This window comes from Procambarus clarkii, chromosome 87, assembly GCF_040958095.1.
Source record: "Procambarus clarkii isolate CNS0578487 chromosome 87, FALCON_Pclarkii_2.0, whole genome shotgun sequence".
Lineage (NCBI taxonomy): Eukaryota > Metazoa > Arthropoda > Malacostraca > Decapoda > Cambaridae > Procambarus > Procambarus clarkii.
This window is the reverse complement of record NC_091236.1, coordinates 1,352,640-1,365,954: the sequence shown is the minus strand read 5'-3', so window position 1 is coordinate 1,365,954 and position 13,315 is coordinate 1,352,640. Positions and strand designations below refer to the sequence as shown.

Below are 13,315 nucleotides of genomic sequence, written 5' to 3'. Positions count from 1 at the left end.
TCCAACCAATCACTCCTTCTCTCTACAAATTTCCCTATTAATTTGTCTATAAATCTGTCCTCCTCCTCATCCCTGCTGGTGATTGACCTTGAACCCCTTCTAGTCATTGCAGTAACAATCTAGCCAAAAAGGCGCTCCTCAATACCTTGCACAATCTGCTAACACAATAGGTGAGTGAATCTCCAATCGTCGTCCCACGTGATGATATAAGGGTTGCTGCCGAGGTGAGGTCACGCGGTCAGAGGTCGGTGAGGTCTGGTTTCACACTGCACAGTATTTCCTCAACTATTTTGAATTACGCTAATTAAACTGTTTTTCTTCACTACCTTATGGCTCAGGTCAAAACCCAAGGTTTTTTCATTCACTTGTACATTCACTTATAGTCTTTTTCACTTCGAAGTTTCCTGAGTACCCCTCCCACTCCACGAGTGATCCAGGAGCTCCCAACCCACGTCCACCCAACACGATGGTCACAAGACAAGTGACCATCGTGTGTGTGTGTGTGTGACCACAGGTGACTTGTGGTCAGACAAGTGACCACAAGTGTGTGTGTGTGTGTGTGTGTGTGTGTGTGTGTGTGTGTGTGTGTGTGTGCGTGTGTGTGTGTGTGTGTGTGTGTGTGTGTGTGTGTGTGTGTGAGTGTGTGTGTGTGTGTGTGTGTGTGTGTGTGTGTGTGTGTGTGTGTGTGTGTGTGTGTGTGTGTGTGTGTGTGTGCGGAAAATCCACAGAGAAATGGGAAAGAGAGATGAACGTTTCGGCCGATCTGGGCCTTTGTCAACACCTGACTGAAAGAAATCACAAAGGAAGAGTGGAGGCAGACACTAGATCCTTACCACCATCCACCACCTTACCTTGGGAAAGAATTAACCAGAAAAAGATATAGATTAGCTTAGAGTGGTCAGAAGGATTTAAGCGGTAAAAATAAAAGATTAAAGAAAAAGCCTCATTGAACCTACGTAAAATATTAATATATTATGGTTATGAGACAATGTAACTATCATAGTTTTTTTCTTAAACTGTTGTGTAATATTGTAACTTAAAACTGGGTCAAGTTTGTACATACCAGTACTAACATTGAGAAGATTGGGACATTGACTAATTAGGGCAGACTCACTTAAATTCCGTTCCACAAAGCCATTGCAATTGGTAATGCTTTTCGCCCCATCCTAATTAATAGTGTGATCACACAAACTTGTATGTAGATATAAAGCATTAGACGTTTGGGCAGTTCTTATACTATAAGCATGTTGGGACATATGTAATTGTAAGGATTTTCCTGCTTGTCCAAGGTACACTGACTCACAATCATTGCAGGGAATCGAATATACACAACCTGCTGTACCAGGGGAGTTTTTTTTTTTATTAAAGTAGACTTGATCGTATTATTAGTGAACACCAATATGATATTAAGGTTCTTAAAAACTGGGGAAAGTTTCTCAAATTCCATCGCAAAAGGTACCACCAATGAGTTTTTAATTTCTGGTTTCGCTTTGGAGACATTATTATAAAACGTACGTTTAGCTTGCCCAAACGAACAATCCAAAAACATCTTAGGGTACTGTAAACTCTTCCCAATTTCATATATTTTAGCTACCTCTTCATCAAAAAACTCAGTACTGCATACCCTCAAACCTCGAAGAAACATACCTGAAAATACTGCCTGTTTAACTTTACTATGATGATTCGAATAATAATGAACAAACGACCCCACGTTGCTAGGTTTTCTACACACATTAAATTTGAATCTTCTATTGACTCTATGAATCATAATGTCCAAAAACGGAAGAGTACCATTCTCCTTATTTTCACATGTGAATTTTATTGAAGGTACCAAAGAATTAAGTTCATTAAGAAAAACAACTTGGTCTTGGTCACTCGGCCATAAGCACAAAATATCGTCGACATACCTAAACCAGACTACATTAGAGGTGATAATCTTGAATAAGATTTTTGTTTCGTAGAACTCCATATACAACTTGCTCAAAATTGGGGATAGGGGATAGCCCATTGCCATTCCAAATGTTTGTTTGAAAATTTTTCCATTGAAACTGAAATAATTGTCTTTTATACATAAGCTCAAATTATATTTAGGCAGTTCCTCACGTAGGTATTCTAACAAATCATCAACAGGTACTTTAGTGAATAAAGCAGTCACGTCAAAACTTACTAGTTTAAAATCAAAATTCAAATTTAGTGTGGATAGCTTATTAATTAAGTCTACATTGTTAGTTAAGTGCGAGTTAGACATAGTACCAACGATAGGGGACAAAACTTTGAACAACCACTTAGAACGTTTATAAGCCGCCGAAGTAACTGAACTAATAATCGGTCTAACTGGATTATGAGGTTTATGGGTTTTTATAAGACCATACATGTAAGGTAGAGAGGGAGATCGACTTGTTAGCCTAGAAATCAACTCTTTATCGCCTTCGCACACAGTTTTGAGAGTTTTGTTAAAATGTGCGATCACTTTTTCAGTAGGATCTCTGTTAACCAATAGGTAAGTATCCCTGTCTTCCAAAAGTAACTCCATTTTTCCAACATAGTCATCTTTATTCATAATAACTACTGCATTTGACTTATCAGCCTTGGTAATATGTAATGAATTATCTTTTTTGAGATTTTTGAACGCATGAACAAATCGACTTGGACAATTAGGAACAGAATTGTTAAGTAAAACACCATACATCATACCTTTGCACACATTAATATCTTCAACTGAGACATCACTATACTTTTCAAGATTGCTGAAACCTTTGGCAATATCTACAAAATTAACTGTCCCGTTAGACGTGGCAAAGCTCAGGCCATATCCTAATGCAGTAATCGTGTTGTTATCAAGTTGTCTATCCGAGAGGTTGATAACAAAATCCCGGTTGGAGTGTTTATTCCAGTTACTTTGTTGTATAAGTCTCTTCAATTTTAAATCAAGTTTAGTACTCACCTTTCTGCAGGCAGACCTCAAAGTAGTGTAACAATAATCCATCAAACAGCGGTTTCATTCAGGCGGAATGGCTTGGAGAAAGGCCTACTACAGTTATCCACCACTTTAAAATATTCACGAACTTCAAATTTAAGTAAATCGATGTTTTTCATAAGCACTATGCGGGGTATCTCATCAAACGGCCGATCTGACAATTTAAGAACGCTGTTGGGTAATAATGAACGGGGTAGCACTTGTTCACTGAGGCATTTTCGAAGAAAACGGAGGCGAAGTTTTAAGGAATGAGATTTCACTAAAGCAGAACGAATTTTAGTAACAAAAGGCTTAAGAGAAGGGTAGAGAGAGGAGAAGGAGAGAAACTGGCACGTGGTATCCTGGTACAGCAGGTTGTGTGTATTCGATTCCCTGCAATGATTGTGAGTCAGTGTACCTTGGACAAACAGGAAAATCCTTACAATTACGTATGTCCCAACATGCTTATAGTATAAGAACTGCCCAAACGTCTAATGCTTTATATCTACTTTATTGTATATGTGTATATATATATATATATATATATATATATATATATATATATATATATATATATATATATATATATATATACATATATATATATATATATATATATATAAATATATATATATATATATATATATATATACATATACAATAAAGTAGATCAAGCCGTCTGCTATCGCTGTATCTATCGAATACTCGATAGATACAGCGATAGCAGACGGCTTGACGTCTGCGAGGCACTGCACATCAAGAAGTCAACACCAGCAATCAACAGCCAATTAATGCACAACTATATTCTACCCACTTCAAGACTCCGCTCCAATATAGAAGCATCAAAAAATATGGACCGATAGGCTTTCTACAATTACTTCCATTCAATACCCATTGTTTCGTGTTCTGTCTTGTGTTTGAATCTTCTATTTGTGTATCTTCTACCATCTGGAGGGTGAAGAAACACTAGATCACTTAATCTTTCCATTTTGATTGTTCGACGTTTCATCAGCAATGTGACATCTTGAGGAATACACCGTTGAACTGACACAGGTATTCTGAGCATTGACGGAAAGTCTAGACATTTATAAGTGTGGGGTATACTTCACTCTACGATACACCTAACCTCCTTAATCGTAGGGAGCGGAGAAGGGTAGAGTGAGATAATTGTTACCTGTCTCCGGGTTCTAGCTGTCCGCGAGGTCTTCCATCTTCCCTCTGGGTCTTCTATGGAAGACCATCTAACAGCTGTATACTTGAAGTCGAATTCATCTGGATGTTGATTACCAGTGTCAGCTCTCGAATAGACACACCCTCAAGTACACGAAGCCTCCTACGATCGTCGGAGCATGTGATTACTGTCGTATCTTTCACTATGTCATGGCGATTCAAGATAGTATTGTGGTATTGAAACCGATGTTGCTTAATACCTCCGCCTTGCAGATGAAGTGTAAGACGTCTACTCAGTGTATTCTCGGTATGTCCAATGGAGCATATATCTCGGAGCGCACAGTCTGCAAAGTTGTATTTGTGTTGATCCACAACATTAATACACCTCAGTGTGTCAGAGGCGGCAGGGATGTTATTTCTCATAATGAGGGAAGATGTAAGAGGGTTGTTATAATAAATGACACGACGAATCTTTACGTTTGCAAGGCTTGCAATTCCTGTCAATTACATCTCGTATCATTTTCTCGTCCTTTTTGTATGCCCGAGTAAATGTATTTCAATAATACACTATAATGTCTTCCCTATGGGGGTCGACTTTTCACCCCCTGGGGCCTGATTATCCTCAGTCAGCTGGCAGCCTAGCTTCTTACTTACGATTTCGTCGAATTCTGTATTGCTGTAATAATTGTTCACAACAATTTGGAGGATTCGTTCAAGTTCGTCGTGCAAGAGCTGCCGAGAAGAGCATTACTCGATTGCATTGAGTAATTGCACGAACTAGAGTATTGCACGAACTACATATGCATTGATGACGCTTCTCTTATACATGTCAGTGCATTCACTCTTACCATTCATACATTTCCTGCATCAGTTGGTTTGTGCTACACAATGATATAATACACAAATAAACAAACAAACAACAATTAAAACTCACCCTGCAGTGAACGCTGAGAGAGAAGCTTAGAACAAGTAGTATCTTTATGATCCGCATCATGGTCACAGCTGGCCAGGTGTGGACGTGCAGGTGTTGGAGCTGCCTGTGGTCACAGGTGTGGACGTGCAGGTGTTGGAGCTGCCTGTGGTCACAGGTGTGGACGTGCAGGTGTTGGAGCTGCCTGTGGTCACAGGTGTGGACGTGCAGGTGTTGGAGCTGCCTGTGGTCACAGGTGTGGACGTGCAGGTGTTGGAGCTGCCTGTGGTCACAGGTGTGGACGTGCAGGTGTTGGAGCTGCCTGTGGTCACAGGTGTGGACGTGCAGGTGTTGGAGCTGCCTGTGGTCACAGGTGTGGACGTGCAGGTGTTGGAGCTGCCTGTGGTGTGTGTGACAGGGGATCAGGAGCCAGCGACCACTGTGTAGTGAGCGTAAGAAAGGTCGGGGGGACACTGAGGTGTGTGTGTGTGTGTGCCCGTTACTCCGCCCCGGCCACCCACACGCCTCCCTCCCCTCGCCTCTGCTTCCCATCCTCATATGCATACAAAATTTATATATATATATATATATATATATATATATATATATATATATATATATATATATATATATATATATATATATATATATATATATGTCGTACCTAGTAGCCAGAACTCACTTCTCAGCCTACTATGCAAGGCCCGATTTGCCTAATAAGCCAAGTTTTCATGAATTAATGTTTTTTCGTCTACCTAACCTACCTAACCTAACCTAACCTAGCTTTTTTTGGCTACCTAACCTAACCTTACCTATATATATAGGTTAGGTTAGGTTAGGTAGGGTTGGTTAGGTTCGGTCATATATCTACGTTAATTTTAACTCCAATAAAAAAAATTGACCTCATACGTAATGAAATGGGTAGCTTTATCATTTGATAAGAAAAAAATTAGAGAAAATATATTAATTCAGGAAATCTTGGCTTATTAGGCAAATTGGGCCTTGAATAGTAGGCTGAGAAGTGCGTTCTGGCTACTAGGTACGACATATATATATATATATATATATATATATATGTCGTACCTAGTAGCCAGAACGCACTTCTACGCCTACTATGCAAGGCTCGATTTGCCTAATAAGCCAAGTTTTCATGAAATAATTGTTTTTCGACTACCTAACCTACCTAACCTAACCTAACCTAACTTTTTCGGCTACCAAACCTAACCTAACCTATAAAGATAGGTTAGGTTAGGTTAGGTAGGGTTGGTTAGGTTCGGTCATATATCTACATTAATTTTAACTCCAATAAAAAAAAATTGACCTCAAACATAATGAAATGGGTAGCTTTATCATTTCATAAGAAAAAAATTAGAGAAAATATATTAATTCAGGAAAACTTGGCCTATTAGGCAAATCGGGCCTTGCATAGTAGGCTGGGAAGTGCGTTCTGGCTACTAGGTACGACATATATATATATATATATATATATATATATATATATATATATATATATATATGTCGTACCTAGTAGCCAGAACGCACTTCTCAGCCTACTATGCAAGGCCCAATTTGCCTAATAAGCCTAGTTTTCATGAATTATTTGTTTTTCGACTACCTAACCTACCTAACCTAACCTAACCTAACGTTTTCGGCTACCTAACCTAACCTAACCTATAAAGATAGATTAGGTTAGGTTAGGTAGGGTTGGTTAGGTTCGGTCATATATCTACGTTAATTTTAATTCCAATAAAAAAAATGACATCATATATAATGAAATGGGTAGGTTTATCATTTCATAAGAAAAAAATTAGAGAAAATTTATTAATTCAGGAAAACTTGGCTTATTAGGCAAATCGGGCCTTGCATAGTAGGCTGACAAGTGCGTTCTGGCTACTAGGTACGACATATATATATATATATATATATATATATATATATATATATATATATATATATATATATATATGTATATATATATATATATATATATATATATATATATATATATATATATATATATATATTTATATATGTTGTACCTCGTAGCCAGAACGCAGTTCTTGGTCTACTATGCAAGACCCGATTTGCGTAATAAGCCAAGATTTCCAGAATTTCAATATTTTTCTCATTTTTTTCTTATGAAATGATACAGCTATTTATTTCATTATGTATCAGCTAATTTTTTTTAAATTTGAGTTAAAACTAACGTAGATATATGACCGAACCTAACCAACCCTACCTAACCTAACCTAACCAAACCAAACCTAACCTAACCTAACCTAACCTAACCTAACCTAACCTAACCAACCCTACCTAACCTAACCTAACCTAACCTAACCAACCCTACCTAACCTAACCTAACCAAACCTAACCTAACCTAACCCAACCTAACCTAACCTAACCTAACCTAACCTAACCTAACCAACCCTACCTAACCTAACCTAACCAAACCTAACCTAACCTAACCTAACCTAACCTAACCTAACCTAACCTAACCTAAACTAACATAACTAAATCAATAATTTATGTTCTTAATATAATATAATAATACTATTTAAAATAAACTAATAAGAAACAATTTATTGAAAATAAAGAAAATCACTCGGCCTATTAGGCAAATCGGGCCTTGCATAGTAGGCCGAGATGTGCGTTCTGGCTACTAGGGTACGACATATATATATATATATATATATATATGTCGTACCTAGTAGCCAGAACGCACTTCTCGTCCTACTATGCAAGGCCCGATTTGCCTAATAAGCCAAGTTTTCCTGAATTAATATATTTTCTCTAATTTTTTTCTTATGAAAGGATAAAGCTACCCATTTCATTGTGTATGAGGTCAATTTTTTTTATTGGAGTTAAAATTAACGTAGATATATGACCGAACCTAACCAACCCTACCTAACCTAACCTAACCTATCTTTATAGGTTAGGTTAGGTTAGGTAGCCGAAAAAGTTAGGTTAGGTTAGGTTAGGTAGGTTAGGTAGTCGAAAAACAATTAATTCATGAAAATTTGGCTTATTAGGCAAATTGGGCCTTGCATTGTAGGCTGAAAAGTGCGTTCTGGCTACTAGGTACGACATATATATATATATATATATATATATATATATATATATATATATATATATATATATGTATATATTATTTAAAAGTTAAATACACAAAAGGGTTACAACATTGGTTATATGCCGGGTACAAGGTTACTTGTCACACGTTGTAGAGTTCCTCCAGTTCCTCAGATGGCGGGCAGGAACCATGGATGCAGTGAGCAGTTCCTCTCTGGATTGCCACACTAAGATGCTGAAAGTGGAAACTGGCGGCTCTAGGGTTTCTAGTTGTAATTAGTTTAGAACCTTCTACAAAAAACTAGCAGCACTCTTACCCCAGGCAACACGTGTCTCTGAGACACTGGGGCCAAAATTGTAGTGGTGATCAAGATCTCTGTATTTTTTTTTGAGATATATTTACAAGAGTTGTTACATTCTTGTACAGCCACTAGTACGCGTAGCGTTTCGGGCAGGTCCTTGGAATACGATCCCCTCCGCGAAGAATCGTTGTTACAACCAAGTACACATTTTACTGTTGCGTTAAACAGAGGCTACAATTAAGGATTTGAGCCCAACAAATCCTCCCCAGCCAGGATACGAACCCATGACAAAGTGCTCGCGGAACGCCAGGCGAGTGTTTTACCACTACACCACGGCGACTGGTACTACACCACGGAGACGCAACTTAGCTGCTTCCTGGTGATTGGCAGCACCTCTTGTCTGTGCAACACTGAAGTCAACATTGGTGTTGGCTAAAGTTGAAACGCAAGTGTAGTCCCTCACCAACTGTCTACCATTCTTCCAGGGGTTCACCGTGATCCCGTCTTGGTGGCCGACAGTCTCATCAGAGTTGTGGGGCATTAGGTATCGAGGTTCTCTCTCTGCTTGACAACCGGCTGTGGTGAGGCTCCTCTTAATAATGTCATTAACCTCGCTGTGTCTTGCATGCCATCCTCCTGTCTTTTAGCAGAGAAGGCCATGCCATCTGTATCTGTTGGCCACTGCCTATCCGCAAATACACCTGTGTTAGTGTGGATTGGGGCAGCGAGGCTGAGAGCCACGGGAATTTGGAGGGCCTGCGGTGAGACGTGTGTCAGTGGCTGACATTGGGGTTGTTAATAGGAAATCACCTGCATGGGGAGCTGTTACCGCTCTAAGTCGGGCAGTGTCATGTGGCGGTGTTGCAGCTTCCAGACATGTTGCAGCTACTTGGTCTGCAATGGGGCGATCCAAGCTGGATTGCTTGTGAGCTTCAAAAGATAGTGGTTGGAGTACTGGTCTTGCAAGAGAGACCCATTTAATGGCGCAGACCATAAAGCTGGGATCTTATACCCCTGCCTTAGATAGGAGAGATAGGAGAGAGAGAGAGAGAGAGAGAGAGAGAGAGAGAGAGAGAGAGAGAGAGAGAGAGAGAGAGAGAGAAAGAGAAAGAGAGAGAGAGAGAGAGAGAGAGAGAGAGAGAGAGAGAGAGAGAGAGAGAGACGGAGAGAAAGAGAGAAAGAGAGAAAGAGAGAGAGAGAGAGAGAGAGAGAGAGAGAGAGAGAGAGAGAGAGAGAGAGAGAGAGAGAGAGAGAGAGAGACGGAGAGAAAGAGAGACGGAGAGAAAGAGAGAAAGAGAGAGAGAGAGAGAGAGAGAGAGAGAGAGAGAGAGAGAGAGAGAGAGAGAGAGAGAGAGAGAGAGAGAGAGAGAGAGAGAGAGAGAGAGACGGAGAGAGAGAGAGAGAGAGAGAGAGAGAGAGAGAGAGAGAGAGAGAGAGAGAGAGAGAGAGAGAGAGAGAGAGAGAGAGAGAGAGAGAGAGAGAGAGAGAGACGGAGAGAGAGAGAGAGAGAGAGAGAGAGAGAGAGAGAGAGAGAGAGAGAGAGAGAGAGAGAGAGAGAGAGAGAGAGAGAGAGAGAGAGAGAGAGAGAGAGAGAGAGGAATGATATTGGGGGGAATGATGTTCTGCCTCAGGTTTAAAATGGGTTGATGAGATTACATAAGATTGGTATTTTTACATTCTTGCAAAGCCACTAACAAGCGTACCATTTCGGGCAGGTCCTTAATCTAACATATCAATTAAGATGAAAAGGTACATTGTAGCAAGGTTCTATATCAGCATATAACTACAATATAATTTGACAGAGGTGATTACATTGTGAAGATGTATCTCTTAAGTACTAATATTGAGGGAGTGGGTAGTGCAAGATACATCAGGGAGTGAGTTCCAAAGACTGGGCCCTTTTATTTGCATGGAGTGTTTGCACAGATTTAGTCTGACTCTGGGGGTATCAAAGAGATATTTTTTTCTGCTGTGGTGCTCATGGGTTCTATTACACCTATCAAGGAAAAGTTTCAGATCAAGATTAGCATTTAGGAACAAGGTTTTGTACATGTAAATAGCAAATGAAAATGTGTGGAGTGAGTGTATGTTTAGCATGTTAAGGGACTTAAACAGGGGGGCTGTGTGTTGTCTGACGATAGAGTTTGTTATAGTTCTGATAGCAAATTTTTTATGGGTGATGATGGGCTTCAGGTAATTTGTAGAGGTTGAACCCCATGCATACATGCCGTATGTAAGATAGGGATAGATTAATGCATATTATAATGGGAGGAGAGCAGAATGGGGAACATAATATCTGATTTTAGTGAGTATACCGACAGATTTTGAGACATTTTTGGCTATGTATTTTATATGGGTGCTGAAGTTCAGTCCCTTGTCTATGTATAGGTCAAGGAATTCTCCCTCATTTCTACTGCTAATGTTTACAATGTCTATCTGAAGTTAAATTTGATTTGATGATTTACTTTCAAATAAAATGTAGTAGGTTTTTTCTATGTCTAGTGTGAGTTTGTTGGTTGACATCCATGAGTGGACTTTATTTAATTCATTATTTACAATATAATTTAATATGTGGTGGTGGTGTCAGAATAGATAAAGGGAGTATCATCAGCAAATAGTATAGGTTTAAGAATGTTTGAAACATATGACAAATCATTGTATTGTGTTGTGGGGCCCTCTCAACCTCGTGGCTCCAACCCAGGGAACCAGGGGGTATTCTCAGGGGGCCAAGAAGGGTGGTCCCCATAGGTGTTTCTCAGCCAGTTCCAGATGTCAGTCTGGGCATTATGGAGAAGGCTTGCTAGGTCGTTAAAATACAGCTATGGGAGGATCCATCTCGACTGAGGGTCTGGAGTGGGGGCCTGTATGAGGAGCTCTGACCTCGTCTTCAGGTCTAGTTTGTTTTTAGCCGTTGCTATTACTCGTTCTGGGTATCCTCTGGCTGAGAACATGTCCCAGAGGTCTAGAAGTTGAGTAGCAAGTGTGTCTTCAAGGCTGTTTATCCTCTTCAAACGTTGACATAATTCGACATACATTCCCTGACGACGAGATTGGTACAAGCCAACAAACCCAGGTACAGTCTTTAGCCCCACCTAAAAACCCGGGGCAGCAGTCTACACAGCCTGGCAGAACGACATCTCAATCCCAGACTCAGGTAGCTCAACCCCAACTACAGACAAAGGTTACTCAACGCCAAGCACAAACCGAGGTGGCAGCCCAGGCCCTCCAGCAGCCTCCACCCTGGCCTTATGCTCAACCCCCAGCTGGGTTCCTACCCTATGCCCACAACCCCTACTTTCAACCCTATGCCCAACAACCCGGGCCATACTCTAACCAGAATTTTCAAGGTCCGCCCAGACCCCCCCGCAGGGGCAGACCTGGGAGGGGCAAACCTGGGAGGGGCAGGGGCAGGGGCAGGAACAGTGTGTCCACACAGGGCGCCGGAAACGGCACCGGGTGGAACTATGGAGGAGGGCAAAACGAGACCTCAAACGGGCCAATATCAAACGGGCAAAATCCCTAAAAAAATCGGTGGTATCCGAGGTCTCTCTGAGCACCATAGAGAGGGACCTCTTGAGTAGGGGCCTGTCCTTTGTGATTGGGCCCCCTACAAAACCCAAACGAGTACAGGCAGTAGAGGAAACCCTCTCACACCTAGAGACACAGATTAACAGGGCATGGAGCAAACTCAGGTCAGGGCCACAACCCCACCAAGAAAGGAAACAACAACCCGAGAGATCGCTTTCAATAAAATACCTGAATCCTGCCTAGTTCAAGGAAACACCACTTTCAATTTAAATGGACTTCACCCACAAATCCAGGCAACCCTGGAAAGCCTTAAAACACAGGTAAAGCAGAGAACCCGTGGTAACCTTACAAAAACACACAGGGAGGCGCTACACGCCCTTAAGGCTAGCCCAGACATTATAATTAAACCCGCGGATAAAGGCGGTACTGTAGTAGTCTGGAGAAAAACGAACTACACAAAGGAAATGGCAAGGCACCTCTCAGACGAGACAACTTACCAAAAAATACAGCAAGGCCACACAGCCCTGGAGAACGCCAGGACAAGGAGTAGAAACCTGGTCCTGAAATTCTTTAACAATAAACAAGCAAACTCAACAGGAGGTATACTTAGCTCAGCAGCAAGAGACTTTAAAGCAGAGCTTCCGAACCTATACCTCCTTCCTAAGATTCATAAAGATTTACACCCTCTTACAGGTACATGGCAGGGCAGACCAGTCCTTAGCGGTTGCATAGCACCAACTCGCCCAATTGACTTGATCTGCACAGCATTACTAAACCCCCTTCTCTCTCTTTTAGATGAACGTCTAAAAGACACAACTGATCTTTTGCTGAAACTGAGGGATTTGAATGCAAGCAGAGGACCCGTCCCAGAGAACACGACCCTGTTCTCCCTTGACAGGAGAGATAGTCTCTCTCTACCCAAGCATCCCCCAACGGGAGGCAGCGAGATTGGTCTCGACGTACTTCGACGACCATAAACACCTCATACGCCAGCCCCTCAGAGACGCAGGAGTTTGGAGGCCCCCATCAAGGGCTCTCCTGGAGGAAGCGATTCTGCATGTCATGAGGGATACAATTCTATCCTTCGATTCAGCAGCGTACAGACAAGTAAAGGGAACGGCAATTGGAGCATCAAGTAGTGTGGCTATAGCGGAAATCTTTGTTCACGTGGCCTTTGAGCACCAGAGAGCACTCCGCCCAGATAAACCAGACGTGTACTTCCGTTATATTGATGATATTTTCGGTATAATGACTGGACAAGACACACTCCTCCAGTCTTTCTACGCCTGGACAAATACAGCCCACGAAAATCTGAAGTTCACCTTGGAGCAGAGTAAAACAGAGATAAACTTCCTGGATACGACAGTGTTCATTGGC

At 41.1% G+C, this 13,315-nt stretch overlaps 1 long non-coding RNA gene across 1 annotated transcript in view; it reads right to left on the bottom strand.

Annotated features, from left to right (window-relative positions):
* The window catches only part of LOC138358905 (uncharacterized), a 405,448-nt gene extending 400,249 nt beyond the window's left edge, over positions 1-5,199 (bottom strand). Inside the window, exon 1 of the long non-coding RNA XR_011225600.1 lies at positions 5,061-5,199. This is a non-coding gene — a long non-coding RNA (uncharacterized lncRNA). The remainder of the gene's footprint in view (positions 1-5,060) is intronic.
* Between the last annotated feature and the right edge of the window lie 8,116 nt (positions 5,200-13,315).